Genomic DNA, 12,951 nt, shown 5'->3' with positions numbered 1-12,951 from the left:
AATATATTCTACTCCATTCTTATTTGGAAAGTTTCTTTGAGAAATCTCCAACTAAATTTATGAGTTTTTCGTTGTAAGTTAAGGGCTTCTATGCCTTGCTGCTTTTAAGATTTTTTTCTTTATCACTAAATTTTCAAATCTAATTGCAATATGTCTTGGTGTTGGCCTGCTTTTGTTGATTATGATAGGAGTTGTCTGTGCCCCCCAGATCTAGATTTTTGTTTCCTCCTCCAGATCAGGGACATTTTCAGTTGTTATTTCTTCAAATAAATTCTCTCTTTTTCTTTCTCTTCTTCTGGGACTCTTATTATACAAATGTCATTACATTTGATGGTCAGTGACTTCCATGTGTCTGTTCTCATACTGCATAATTCTTCTGTCTTTCCTCTTTAGTGTCATTACTTTCCTTTGTCTGTCTTCTTGGTCACTAATTCATTCTGCTTCTTCCAGCCTGGTGTTCATTGCATGAAGCCTGTTTCTGAATCTTGTTTATTGAACTCTTCATCTCTAATCAATTCTTTTATCTATTTTCTGTGTTAAGGGTCTGACTAATGTCTTCTTTTCTTTTCTCAAGCCCACTGAGTATCCTTATGGTTGTCATTTTAAATTCTCCATCAGTTGTTTATATCAGCATTATCAACAATAGCCAAATTATGAAAGAGTCCAAATGACTTATGAATTGATAAAGATGATGTACTATACATATATGTGTGTATACACATATGTGTGTTGTATACATTGGAATATTACTCAGCCTTCAAAAAGAATGAAACTTTGCCGCTGCTGACATTGTGGGTGGATCTAGAGAGTATTATGCTAAGTGAAATAAGTTAGTCAGAGAGATAAATACCATGACTTCACTCATATGTGGAATTTCAGAAACAAAAGAGATGAATATAGTTGGATGACAGAGAGGCAAATTATGAAACAAATGCTTAACTACAGAGAGCAAACAGGATTACTGGAAAGGACATTCATGGGGGATGTGTTAAATAGGTGATGGATATTAAGGAGGACATTTGTGATGAGCACTCTTTAGTTTATGTAAGTGATGAATTACCAAATTCTATACATAAAGCTAATATTACACTGTATGTTAACTGACTGGAATTTAGTTAAGAAGTTGAAGGAATAAAAATTCTCCATCAGGTATGTTATTTTTCTCTCTTTTGCTTATATCTCTGCCTATGGCCTTGTTTTTTTCATTTGGGATAAATTCTTTCTTTGCGTTTTGTCAAAGTCTCTGTATTTTTCTCTGAGCTATGTTAAGGCAGATATGCCTCCTGCTTCTGAAAGTAAGGCCTTGTGAAGAAAAAGCCATGTAGTGCCCAGACCATGGTGCTTCAGGGAGTTTCTCTGATGTGTGCCGCATGTTTACTGCTTTTGTGTTTTGGCTGCTTTATCCTTTAGGGCAGTTGGCAGAGGTTCTCTGTGCCTGCTGTGAGCAGTGTTTGGACTCTGGCCTGAACATGGTTTGTTTTAACTAGGTGTGTTGTGTTCTGCTAATCAAATGAGTTTTGCCATCACCTCCGCCAGAGCTGAGGCACTGCAGAACTCTCTGTTTGGGAGACATGGCATGGGTGGGGGTTATGCTGTCTTCTGGGGGATGGGCCGACCATGCTGGGACTGAGGCAAGTTTGAGAAGTGCAGTCACACCAGAGTGGAGGGTGGTGGAGACTGGTGTATGCAAGCTATGCAGCCAGTTTGGGCACTGCTCTGCTTTTCCCAAGTGGCTCTGTGTTTATGCTGAGGGGTCGGTTGGGAAATGGTGCCGGTCAGCTCCTGTGTTTCTGAAGAGGTGTCCTTGTGAACAGTGCCTCTTACAGACATGCTCCAAGAAGAAGAAATAATGTCCCCACTGTGTGCCTCAGGTGCTCTTCAGATTGTTGTGTCCATGCTCTCTGCCCCTGTGTTGTTTGCTTGCCTTCTCTTCAAGCACAGCCTACTGCCCTCTGGGCTTTATTCCATCCAAACCCACTAACATTTAAACTTCAGGCTTTAAGCCCATCTGGTTGCAAGAACTCACCAAATTTAGCCCCTCTCTTTTTCCAAGCCAGTGGCTTTAGGGAAACATTCTTGTTGTGAGTTCCCCTGTGTGCCCCTCTACCCCACCATATCATCCTTCTCTGTGACTGTATATCCTTCCCTTCTACATCCCCCATGATCTGTTTCTCCCTTAAACCATATATCCACACTTTCTACCTGCTTTGATGTGGCCTCTTATCTCTCTTTAGTTTTGGAGTTTGTTCTGTCAGAATTTAGATCAACTTCTGGAGTATTTAGAATGATTTGATAGTTATCTAAGTGTGTTCATGGGGCGAGGGAAGCATAGGGTTCTCCTACTGTGCCACCATCTATCTCTCCAAGCTTATTGTAGTATATTTTTAATTTTAGTTACTGAGTTTTTCACTGCTGATTGATTTTTTTTTATCTTTTCTATCTCTTTTTGAGGATCTCACTGAGATCCTCCACTCTTCTTAAGTCCAGTGAATATCTTTATGACCATTACTTCAAATTCTCCATCAAACATATTGCCTATCTAGATTTCATTTAGCTCTCTTGGTGTGTTTTTTTCTTGTTCTTTCATTTGGGCCACATTCCTCTGCCTCCTCTTTTTATGTAACTCTCTGCATCTGTTTCTTTGTTTTAAGAAAGTCTTCTTATGTGCTTGTGTTCCCTGCTTTTCAAAATAGTAGCTTTATGAAGAAGTCCTGTAGTACCCTATAGCACAATATCCACTGTTCACTAGGACCTGATGATTTAGGAGTATCTCCTATGTGTGTTGCTGCACTCTACTTTTGTAGATTAGCTGTGTTTGCCTTCAGACCCGTGTTTCACAGGGGCTCTGTTTGCCTGCTGATTTATTCCCAGGTATATTGTATGGAGCCAGCCTAGGGACCTCTTGGGCTTGAATTTGTTCCAGCCAGATGTTTGCCAGAGTTGTGGTTGCAGCAAACTACAGGGTGCTCTTCCTGTGTTGTTCCCTGAGAGGCTTTCACTGATGGGTGAGGACTGCAGTCAATCCAGGTAACTATCCCCAGTCCACTGCTGGGGCTTCTCTCTTTAGAGTGTTGCTTGGCACCTTTGGGGCTGTTTGCAGAATGCGACACTTGTGGTGTGGCTTTGGATAAACCCTAAATTTATTATGCTAAGTAGAGTGGGTTGAGTGAGGTATATCCAAAGGAGAATGCTAGGGTATGTTGCACTCTTAGGAAATTTTGCCCTTGTCTGCTTATGGGTGGTGACCTGGTGCTGCTTCGGAGAACACCTGTGGAGAGCAGGTTGGATGAAGCAGGTCAGTATGAGAGCATAGAGGTATAGAACATTGCTAGCAGGCAAGTTGGAGAGTGTTTGTACTGGTTCCTCCAGGTGTCTGTGCATCTAGGCTGGGTGTTGGTGGAAAAAATGGCTCCTGCCAGTGCTTTCCTTTTGGAGAAGTCTCTAAAGACTCCTGCCTCTCCTACACATGTTCTGAGATTAGTAAACAAATCTCCTTCCCATATACTATGCAGGTATTTTTCCAAACTAATGCTTCTATACTTTATGTTAGTGGGATTGTTTGTTATATTATTTCTTTAAGGGTGGGGACTCAGTTTCTTATTCTCCTCATGTTCTCCCAGAGCTGACCCTACTGATTTTTAAAGTTTCTGTAAAATTCCTGGTGTTAAGCTTCATTGACTATAAAAACTCTCAAAGTTAAGCCCCTCTGGTTTTCAAAGCCAAATGTTATACTGATTTGTCTTCCCAGCTGGGGGGTGCCTGGTGTGGGGTCTTCTCCTTTCCCTTCTCTGTACTTGCACTGCTCCTCTTTCCCCTGGTCAGTCTCACAGGTCACTTTGTTTCATGACCAGTTCTGTGCCCTTCCTATTATTTTTGATGTGGCTTCTCTACAATTAGCTGTGGAGAATCTGTTCTTGCAGTCTTCAGGTTGTGTTCTGAGTTACTTAAACTGATGTGGGTGTTACATAGGTGGATCTGTGGGGTGAGTTAAGTTTAGGATCCTCCTACTCTGCCATCCTCCCCAGAAGTCCTTCCTATACTACTTTAGATTGATCATTTTTAAAAGGAACATATGATACACTCAAGTTCTTGGTAATCTTCCTTCCTGATGTGTTATCACTTCATTTCAGTGTTTTGTTTTTCTTGGAAGTGCACCAACTTTTCTTGCATTGATTTCATGTAAGTTTTCTACTATTGCCTTAACAAATTTATCACACGTGTAGGGGCTTAAAACAATACCTGCACTGTTTTACCATTGTGTATGTCAGAAATCTGGTACAGGTCTCATTGGATGAAAATCAAGGTATTGGCAAGCTGCATTCCTTTCTAGAGGGTCTGGGGAAAATTCATGACTTACTCATTTGGTTATTGGCAGAACTCAATTTCTTATTACTGTAAGTCTAGAATTTCTCTTTCCTTGCTAGCCATAAACCTTCATTCTTTGGTTCATTGCATCTTTTTTCCATCATCAGAATGAAGAACAGATCTCCTTTTACCATAGAATTTCTCTACTTTCTTTTTTCTTATTTCTGAGAGATACTTTGGAAATTTATATCACCTAGGATATATGTGTATGTTTGAAAAACATCGCACAAATATATATATATAATATATATTTACACTATATGTATACGCATACTATATATATACTATATATATATACTTTATATATACTAAAAGAATGTGAAGTTATTTTTCTTTTTAAAATAATGGTTATATGACTCAGTTTTGAGGGAAAAAATAGGGAACATAGGCATTTTGATGTTGTTAAAAGACAATTTTTTCTGAAATCACAGAATCTGTGTTCAAATATGATTTCTTCATTTTCTGACTATAACACCTGAGGCAAGTCATTGAACTTTTGAGTCCAATTTTTACTTCTATAAATGAGGATAATGAATACCTGTCACAGTTGATTTATAGGTTATGACTATTAAGTGACATAAATAATTTTTTATAAAGCTATGTGCATGTAATGATATATTAAAATGAACCCATTACAATTTTAATTTTGGCAGAGGTCCCAAAATGATACATCATCTCCTCTAAGCTACCAAAGTCAGCCATGACACCATCACACTTGACCTGCAAAAAAGTGAAAGAAAAAATTTTTCTATTATCCTCAACTGCAAAGATATATAAAATTATTCTCATGAAAATAAATAAATGAAATAAATAAGTAAATAAATAGTGTCCTCATGGATAATAGATGCAAAGATTTTTCTACATATGGAATGTATGTACCCCACACCCTCTAATAAGGATGGGTATTGATGGTGTTTTTAATCCTCATCTCACAATTTTTTTCATCTTTATTGGTGTTTGACAAATAAAATTATGAGATATTTAAATTGTACCTTATGGTGATTTGGTATACATATACATTTTGAAAAGATTTCCACCATCTTGTTAATTAAGACACCCATCACCTCCCATATATTTATTGGGTCTTTTTGGTGAGAACATTTAAGTTCAACTCTCTTAGCAAATTTCAATTATACAGTACATTGTTATCAACTATAATCATCATGTTTTACATTTAATCTTCAGACCTTGTTCATTTATAGTTCAAAGGTTGTACCCTTTGGCCCACCTCTTCCTATTTCCCCCAGTTACCAATCCCTGGCAACTAATTTTATAATTTTTGTTTCTAGGAGTTTGACTTTTTTTTTTTTTTTTAAATTCCACATATAAATGACAACAGGCAGTATTTGTCTTTGTCTGGCTTATTTCACTTAGCATAATGCCCTCAAGGTTCATCCACATTGTCAAAATGGCAAAGTTTTTTTCTTTCTCATGGCTAAATATTTATATGTATGTATATTTATGTACGTGTGTATGTATTATGTCTTCTTTAGCCTTTTGACTGATTGACACTTGTTATTTCTGTATCTTGGCTATGATGAATAATGCTGCAGTGAACACTGGAGTGCAGCTGTCCCTTCAGTATTCTGTTTTCACTACCTTTGGATATGTACCTGTAAGTTTTCATTTTCTTTTCTCTTTTCTTTTTGTCTTTACATCTCTCTCTGACTCAGCTGGGGAAAAAATCCTCTGCTTTTAAGGAATTATGCTGTTACTCTGTGTGCAGCCAGGTAATCCAGAATAATCTCCCCCATCTCAAGTCCCTTTTCTTAATCACATCATCAAAGTTCTTTTTTCCATTTAAGGGACATAGTAGTTGTAGGTTCTGGGAATTAGGGTGTGGCCATTTTTGGGTAGTCATCATTATGCTTACCTTTGGGTAGTCATCATTCAGCCTTTTCTTGTTGAAGGATGAAGATGGTTGGTGAGCAGATCTACACATCATATGATTTTCCTAGATCAGAGAGATGAAGCTAGATAAGCAAGTTGGAGCTTGAACCTTGTATGCCATGCTAGGTAGGTTTGAAATAAATCTAGGAAATGGAAAGTCATTGAAGATTTTTTTTTAAGGAGGGTAGTATATTCACATTCATGTTTTATATAGATTATACTAGTGAGCCTATGGAAAATGGTGTAGAAGGTGTTTGGGGTAAGAAGACCATTTACGATGTTTTTGTAATAATCTTGACAAGTAATGATGAAAGCCTGAAGTCAGTCATAATTGGGATGTATCACAGAGGAATGGATTTGAGAATGTTTAAGGAAATATTACTGATTAGTTGATATAATCAACCAGGGATCAACTAGAGAAACAGAACTAGTAGGAGCTAGATATTAAAAATGTTTCAAGGAATTGGCTTATGTCATTGCAGGGACTGACTAGGCAAGTCTGAAATACATAGAACAGTCTCTCAGGAATGCAGACTGAAATTTTTCAGCATGGCCTGAAGCTAGTTTTCAGAGATAAAGTTTCTTCAAGGAAGCCCCATTTTGCTCTTAAGACCTATCAGCTGATTGAATTAGTTCCACCACAATATATAGGATAATTTCCTTTACTTAAGTGATATCACAGACATTAATTACATGTACCAAATGGCTTTACAGCAGCAGCTAGATGAGTGCTTGATTGAATAACTGGGGTATCTAGTCTAGCCAAGTTTACTTATAAAAGACCGTCACTGATGGGATGGAGGCCAATGGGGACAGAATAATAGGGAATGACTCAAGTATCTGGCATGAGTATTAAGTGATATCACTAATATAGATAGAGAATACAAGAGAAGGAGCAGGTTTTCAACACTTTTAGTAAACTTTTAGTAAAGTTTAATTAAAAAAAAAACTTTTAGTAAAGTTTTGAGATTGCAAGAAAGGTTTCAACCAGATAAATACATTTAGAAGCCATCAGATAAAAGTGATAGTTGAACCAGGGGACTAAATTAAATAATCTACAAGAGGACATATATAGGGAAAAGTTATGAGGAGGAAATTCTGAGGACCACCAACATTTAAGAATTATCTAGAAAAAAATTTAGAAAAATAGGATGAAGAGAGAACCCAGAAGTGTTTGATGCCCAGTTCTAAGAAAAATGTAGTGAACAGCAGCATTATAGATACTAGAAGGTTCAATAAGTTCAGCTCAATGAGAAAAAATCCATTAATTTGTGAATTAAGTTCATTAGTGAATTTAGCATGAACAGTTTCAGTGTTGTTAGAACAGAAGCAATACTGCAGTGGGTTGAAGAATGACTAGAAGGGGGTGTCTGGGTGGCTCAGTCATTAAGTATCTGCCTTTGGCTCGGGTCATGATCCCAGGGTCCTCGGATCAAGGGAGCCTGCTTCTCTCTCTCCCACTCCCCCTGCTTGTGTCCCTTCTTTCGCTGTGTCTTTCTCTGTCAAACAAATAAATTTTTAAAATCTTTAAAAAAAAGAATGACTAGAAGGTGTCAAATTGAAGCCAATATAGATCACCCAGAGATGTGTAGATAAGGAGGAAAGATACAAATTGAATGATTTAAGAAAATGGATATTAATTATAAGAGGATTAAGTGCCAAGGAAGGATGTTAAAAATGGCACAAACTTGAGAAAGTTTATTGGCAAACAGTAACAAGAAAGGAGGGAGAGGTTGGTGTTCTAGAAGAGAAGAAAATTCCTAATAACTGAGAAAGAAAATAAATAACCCAGTTATTAAACAGGGATGTAATACTAAGGAAAGTCTTGTCTTCTTCTTTGCATGAGAATAAAGTAGGGGCTGTCAATTATGGTAGTATAAACCCAAGGAGATGGTTTGAAAGTTTGTGAGAGGTTTTGTAGACCATCGTAATGACTGGAGAACTTCCTTGCCTATTATGAACAGGGTTTTGTGTCAGGATAGGCTTCACAGAAAAAAAAAAATAATTTTTCTATATCTCCTATAACTTTTGATTATCCCATTGGTTGTCTATATAGATAAAAAAAAAGCCTGTTTGTATTGATCTAAGCCTTGAATCAAACTTCCATTTTATATACAAAGAAGAAAGTTTTAGTATACAGACTTCTCCAGGAATGCATCTACCATGTAAATCAACATACAACCTTACTTTGTTTTGTTCAGAATGTTACAAAGAATGTTCATCATTTTGGAAAATCATTTTACCTACAAAAATACTGCTCTTGGTTATTTGAAATAATAGTAATAACAGACCTGTACCAGTCAGCATTCATAGATATTATATTTATAAGCATTCTCTGTATACTTGTCTACATATCTTTTAGTTTTGTCATGCCCCAGCATTTCCATGTTGAAATGCATTTTGATTCATCATAAACTACTTCCTTTGTATTTCTCTTTCATGTTATATGTATCATATATTTGGCATTATGTGTATTTTATTTCAGCATAGTAAAATAGGTATTAAAATGTTTAAGAAATAGGGTCAGATAGACTTGAGAACCACTAGCTTAGAGGAAAGAAGATAGGAATGGGCAAAAATGCTGAAAATTTTCATGTAGAGATGCAGGAACTTGTTAGAATGGCTATGCATTATGCTTTATGGTAGAGGTTACCATAGCTCTGATTGCCAGATTTTTAGCTTTTATCATGACTCTATAGTATTTAAAATTCTCTCCTCTTTTTCTTTCTATGACATCCTTCTTCTTCAGTTCTTCTCTTACATATCTGGGCCTCATTTCTGACTCTTTCTCTGAGTACTCCTCTGCCTGGATCTTTAGATTTGGTGATTCCTAAAGCTCCCTGTTTGAATTCTCAGTTCTGCTTGGCAGTCTCACTCATACCTTGGATCTAATTAAACATACATATGTAGATGATTCCCAAATCTGTACTGCCAGCACAAGTCTTTATGCCAGGTTTCAGACTCATGAAGCCAACTGCCTGCTGATTTTTTTCTTTGTGGATGCCTTATCAGCACCTCAAACTGAATATAGCCAAAACTGAACTCTTCATTACTCCACCAGCAACACCATAAACCTCTTTCTTATTATTTTTGGTACTAATATTCCCAAGGTAAATGACTAGGGCATAATGTCATATTTTTCCTTTTTTACCTCCACTTTTTAGTCTGATGCAAAATCATAATGATCATTCCTTCAGAATATCTCATGAATTTGTCTTCTTTTCCATTTTCTAAACTCCATTCCAATATAGTGTAGACCCTTACCATTTCACTTGATAACGATAGTAATCTAACTAAATCTGCTACCTCCACTAATTCCTGATGACTTTTGGTACAGTTTCTAGAATAAATATCTAACCATATTTTTTTCTACTTAAAACCCTTTAATGACTTTCTATTTCCAATGATAAAGTCTTACTGTGACCTAAAACATTCTCTGTGGCATCTCTTACTCAAACTTGTCTGTTACTGCTAATCCCTATATCCTACCCCAAATTTATATAATCCTTTTCTTGTAATTTATGTTTCACCGGGGTTTTCTTGAACCTACTATGTTTGTCTCCCATTTGTTTGGACATTTGTTTTCCTCTAATATCTTTATACGCTTTACCTCAGGAACTTCATTTTTCAAGTCCTGCTCAGTTGTCTTAACCTTAACAAAATTTTCTTTTATTTCCTGTTATTTGTTCCTAGAGGCAATTACTTCCTCTCTGCTATTTCTCTGCCTGGTATTTATATATTATTGTACATATCATATACAGGCTTAGTAGATGCACATTGATACATATTGAAATCTCAGTATATCATCTTTCTATCTTGTTGATTAGGAATGTAAAAAATAAAATATGCAACAGAAGTTCATAGGTTTGTTTCTTTTGTATTGCTTATTAATTGATATATAACACATAGTAAAGCATATAAATCTTAAGTATATAGCTCTGGTAATTTTATACCCATATTTATATGTTCATGTAACCACCACCTAGATCAAAACATAGAACATTTTAGTAACCCAGAAGATTCATTTGTACCATTTCCAAGTCAGTACCCTTAAGAAGTAACCATTATGGGGAACCTGAGTGGCTCAGTGTGTTAACGCCTCTGCCTTTGGTTCAGCTCATGATCCCAGGGTCCTGGGATCGAGCCCCACATCGGGCTCTCTGCTCAGCAGGGAGCCTGCTTCCCTCTCACTCTGCCTGCCTCTCTGCCTACTTGTGATCTCTGTCAAATAAATACATAAAATCTTTAAAAAAAAAAAGAAGTAACCATTATTCTGACTTCTGTCGCCATCTATTAGTTTTCCTTGTGCTTCAACTTTATATACATGGAATCACAGAGTATGTGTTCTCTGGTCAAGCAGGTTTGTATAAAAACCTTGGAACTTTGGTGCATTCTAATGTTGTCAATGAGGAAAGAGATTCTGAAAGCCTGTGAGAGGATGTTCCAAGAATGAGGCAAGGCGTCAACCACTCCTGAGTCACAAAAATTAGAAAAGTCTATGAACATTTGGATGGGTGCCCTCATTGCAAAATAAAATATTGTTACACATATATATTAACAAGAACAAGAAAAAATGAAATCTCAAGAATTTTGAAGAAACTGTAGAGGGAAGAGATCCTTAAAATTTTCTAGAAAAGAAAAGATGTTAATTTGAAACTAAGTCAGTTCTATTCAACCAGCACTTACTGAGAACGTCTGTGTATCAGGCACACAGAGTACTAAACTATGCACCTGCCATTGAAGACTACAGACTCTAGTGCTAGAGACAGAATCATCTTCTAAGGAAGAACTGAATTAAACATACGCTATAAGTGGGAGACACTCAAGAAAGTTGAAGAGGTACATTTCATTTTCAGCCATGATTAATCTGAGATTCCTGTGGAACATTTAAGTGTAGATGTTCTTTAGAATGTCAAAATTATAGATCAGGGATGCAGATTTGGATATTACCAGCATATAGATGGGAATTCAGATTACATAAATAGGAACTGAAGTCATGAGGAGTGTATTCTGTGAGACAAGACAGTGAAAATGGAATTCTGAAGGCTTCGACAACTCCTGAGTCACAAAGGATAGAAAGGAAAGTCTATGAAAATTTGCCCTCACTGCAAAATAAAATGTAGCACATATTTATTAACAAGACCTGGGGAAAATGAAATCTCAAGAATTTTGAAGAAACTGTAGAGGGTCCTGAAAATGAAACTGCATAACCAAAGATGTAAGGAAGGAGTATAGGACATGAAGTGTCCTTAAAAAAAAAAAAAAAGTGCCCTAGGTTACTAAGGGAAAAGAGTATCTCAAGAGGCGGTAATGAACAGTGTCAACAGGTTTTTGTTTTTGTAAAAGACTTTAAAGTGTCCATTGGTGTTGGGAATGGAAGGGAGAGAACAATCATTGAATCTGTCAAAGAAGGTCCTTGATTTGGCATGTAAAAAATTAAAAAAAAAAATGTTGTGGTTTGAGTGTATGGAAGGAGAGTGGGGAAGTGGTCAAAGAGAGTACAGACTGTTTTCAAGAAACTGAGCTATGATACCTAGGAAGAAGGAGAAGAGATTTATAATGAAGGGAATATAAGGTTAAATCAAACTTTATTTTGAAGGAAAAGACTTGAGAATATTAAAATATTTATGGGAATGTCAAATAGGAAGCTGAAGGGACAGGAAAAAGTGGTTATAATTAATGGTTTGAAGGAGGTGAGATCAAGTGCAGAGATGGAAGGATATGCCTTAGGAAAGGAGAAAACTAAAGGGAGAAATACTCCACTCTCAATTATGGGTAGAATATGTAGACAGATCAATAAAGAAATAGCAGATTTACTCACAGATTGAAAGTGAGATAGAGAAGCATTTATCATAGACCTCAAAAGAAAGTGGGGTTAAGGGGCACCTGGGTGGCTCAGTTGGTTAAGCGGCTGCCTTCAGCTCAGCTCATGATTCCAGGGTCCTGGGATGGAGCCCTGCAGCAGGCACCCTGCTCAGCAGAGCCTGATTGTCTTTCTCCTTCTGCCTGCCGCTCTGCTTACTTGTGTTCTCACTCAATCTGTCTAACAAATAAATAAAATCTTTAAAAAAAAAAAAAGAAGGTGGGGTTAACAGTATTTATATTTTAAGCCAAAAACTGTAATACATGAAGAAGACTACTATATCATAATAAAGGAAACTATCTAACAAGATATAACAATTTTAAATATTTATGTACCCAACATAGGAACATCCAAATATATAATATAGTTAATAATAAACATGATGGAACTCATTAATAATAATGCACTAATATTAAGCAACAATAACAGTCCACATTAATCAGTGGGTGGATCATCTAAACAGAAAATCAACAAGGAAACAGTGGCTTTGAATGATTCACTGGACCAGAGGGACTTAACAGTTATATTCAGATCATTCTATCCCCAAACTGCAAAATATGCATTCTTGTCAAGTTCACATGGGATATGCTCCACACTCAATCTCATATTAGGTCACAGATCACACCTCAACAAGTACAAAAAGATTGAGATCAAACCGCGCATATTTTCTGACCATAATGCTATGAAACTTGAAGTCAACCACAAGAAAAAAAATTTAGAAATACCAAAAATACAGTTAAACAGCATTCTGTGAAACAGTGAATGGGTCAATCAGTAAATAAATACAAGGAAATAAATGAAAATGAAACACAATGGTCCAAAATAATTGGAAT

The 12,951-nt window shown here is 36.5% G+C and overlaps 2 long non-coding RNA genes across 2 annotated transcripts in view; one reads left to right on the top strand and one right to left on the bottom strand.

The window, feature by feature from the left end:
- The window catches only part of NBDY, a 50,931-nt gene extending 46,326 nt beyond the window's left edge, over nt 1–4,605 (top strand). The window contains exon 3 of the long non-coding RNA XR_001177688.2: nt 2,872–4,605. This is a non-coding gene — a long non-coding RNA (negative regulator of P-body association). The remainder of the gene's footprint in view (nt 1–2,871) is intronic.
- Nucleotides 4,606–4,873: 268 nt separating this feature from the next.
- LOC123389902 overlaps nt 4,874–12,951 on the bottom strand; it is a 44,370-nt gene continuing 36,292 nt past the window's right edge. Inside the window, exons 3-4 of the long non-coding RNA XR_006604583.1 lie at nt 6,239–6,319; nt 4,874–5,085 (exon numbers count right to left, since the gene is read on the bottom strand). This is a non-coding gene — a long non-coding RNA (uncharacterized LOC123389902). The remainder of the gene's footprint in view (nt 5,086–6,238; nt 6,320–12,951) is intronic.

This window comes from Mustela putorius, unplaced genomic scaffold (genome assembly GCF_011764305.1).
Source record: "Mustela putorius furo isolate JIRA1106 unplaced genomic scaffold, ASM1176430v1.1 tig00004121_pilon_pilon_pilon, whole genome shotgun sequence".
Classification (NCBI taxonomy): Eukaryota; Metazoa; Chordata; class Mammalia; order Carnivora; family Mustelidae; genus Mustela; species Mustela putorius.
Note: the sequence above shows the minus strand (reverse complement) of the source record. Positions and strands in the feature narration are given on the sequence as shown.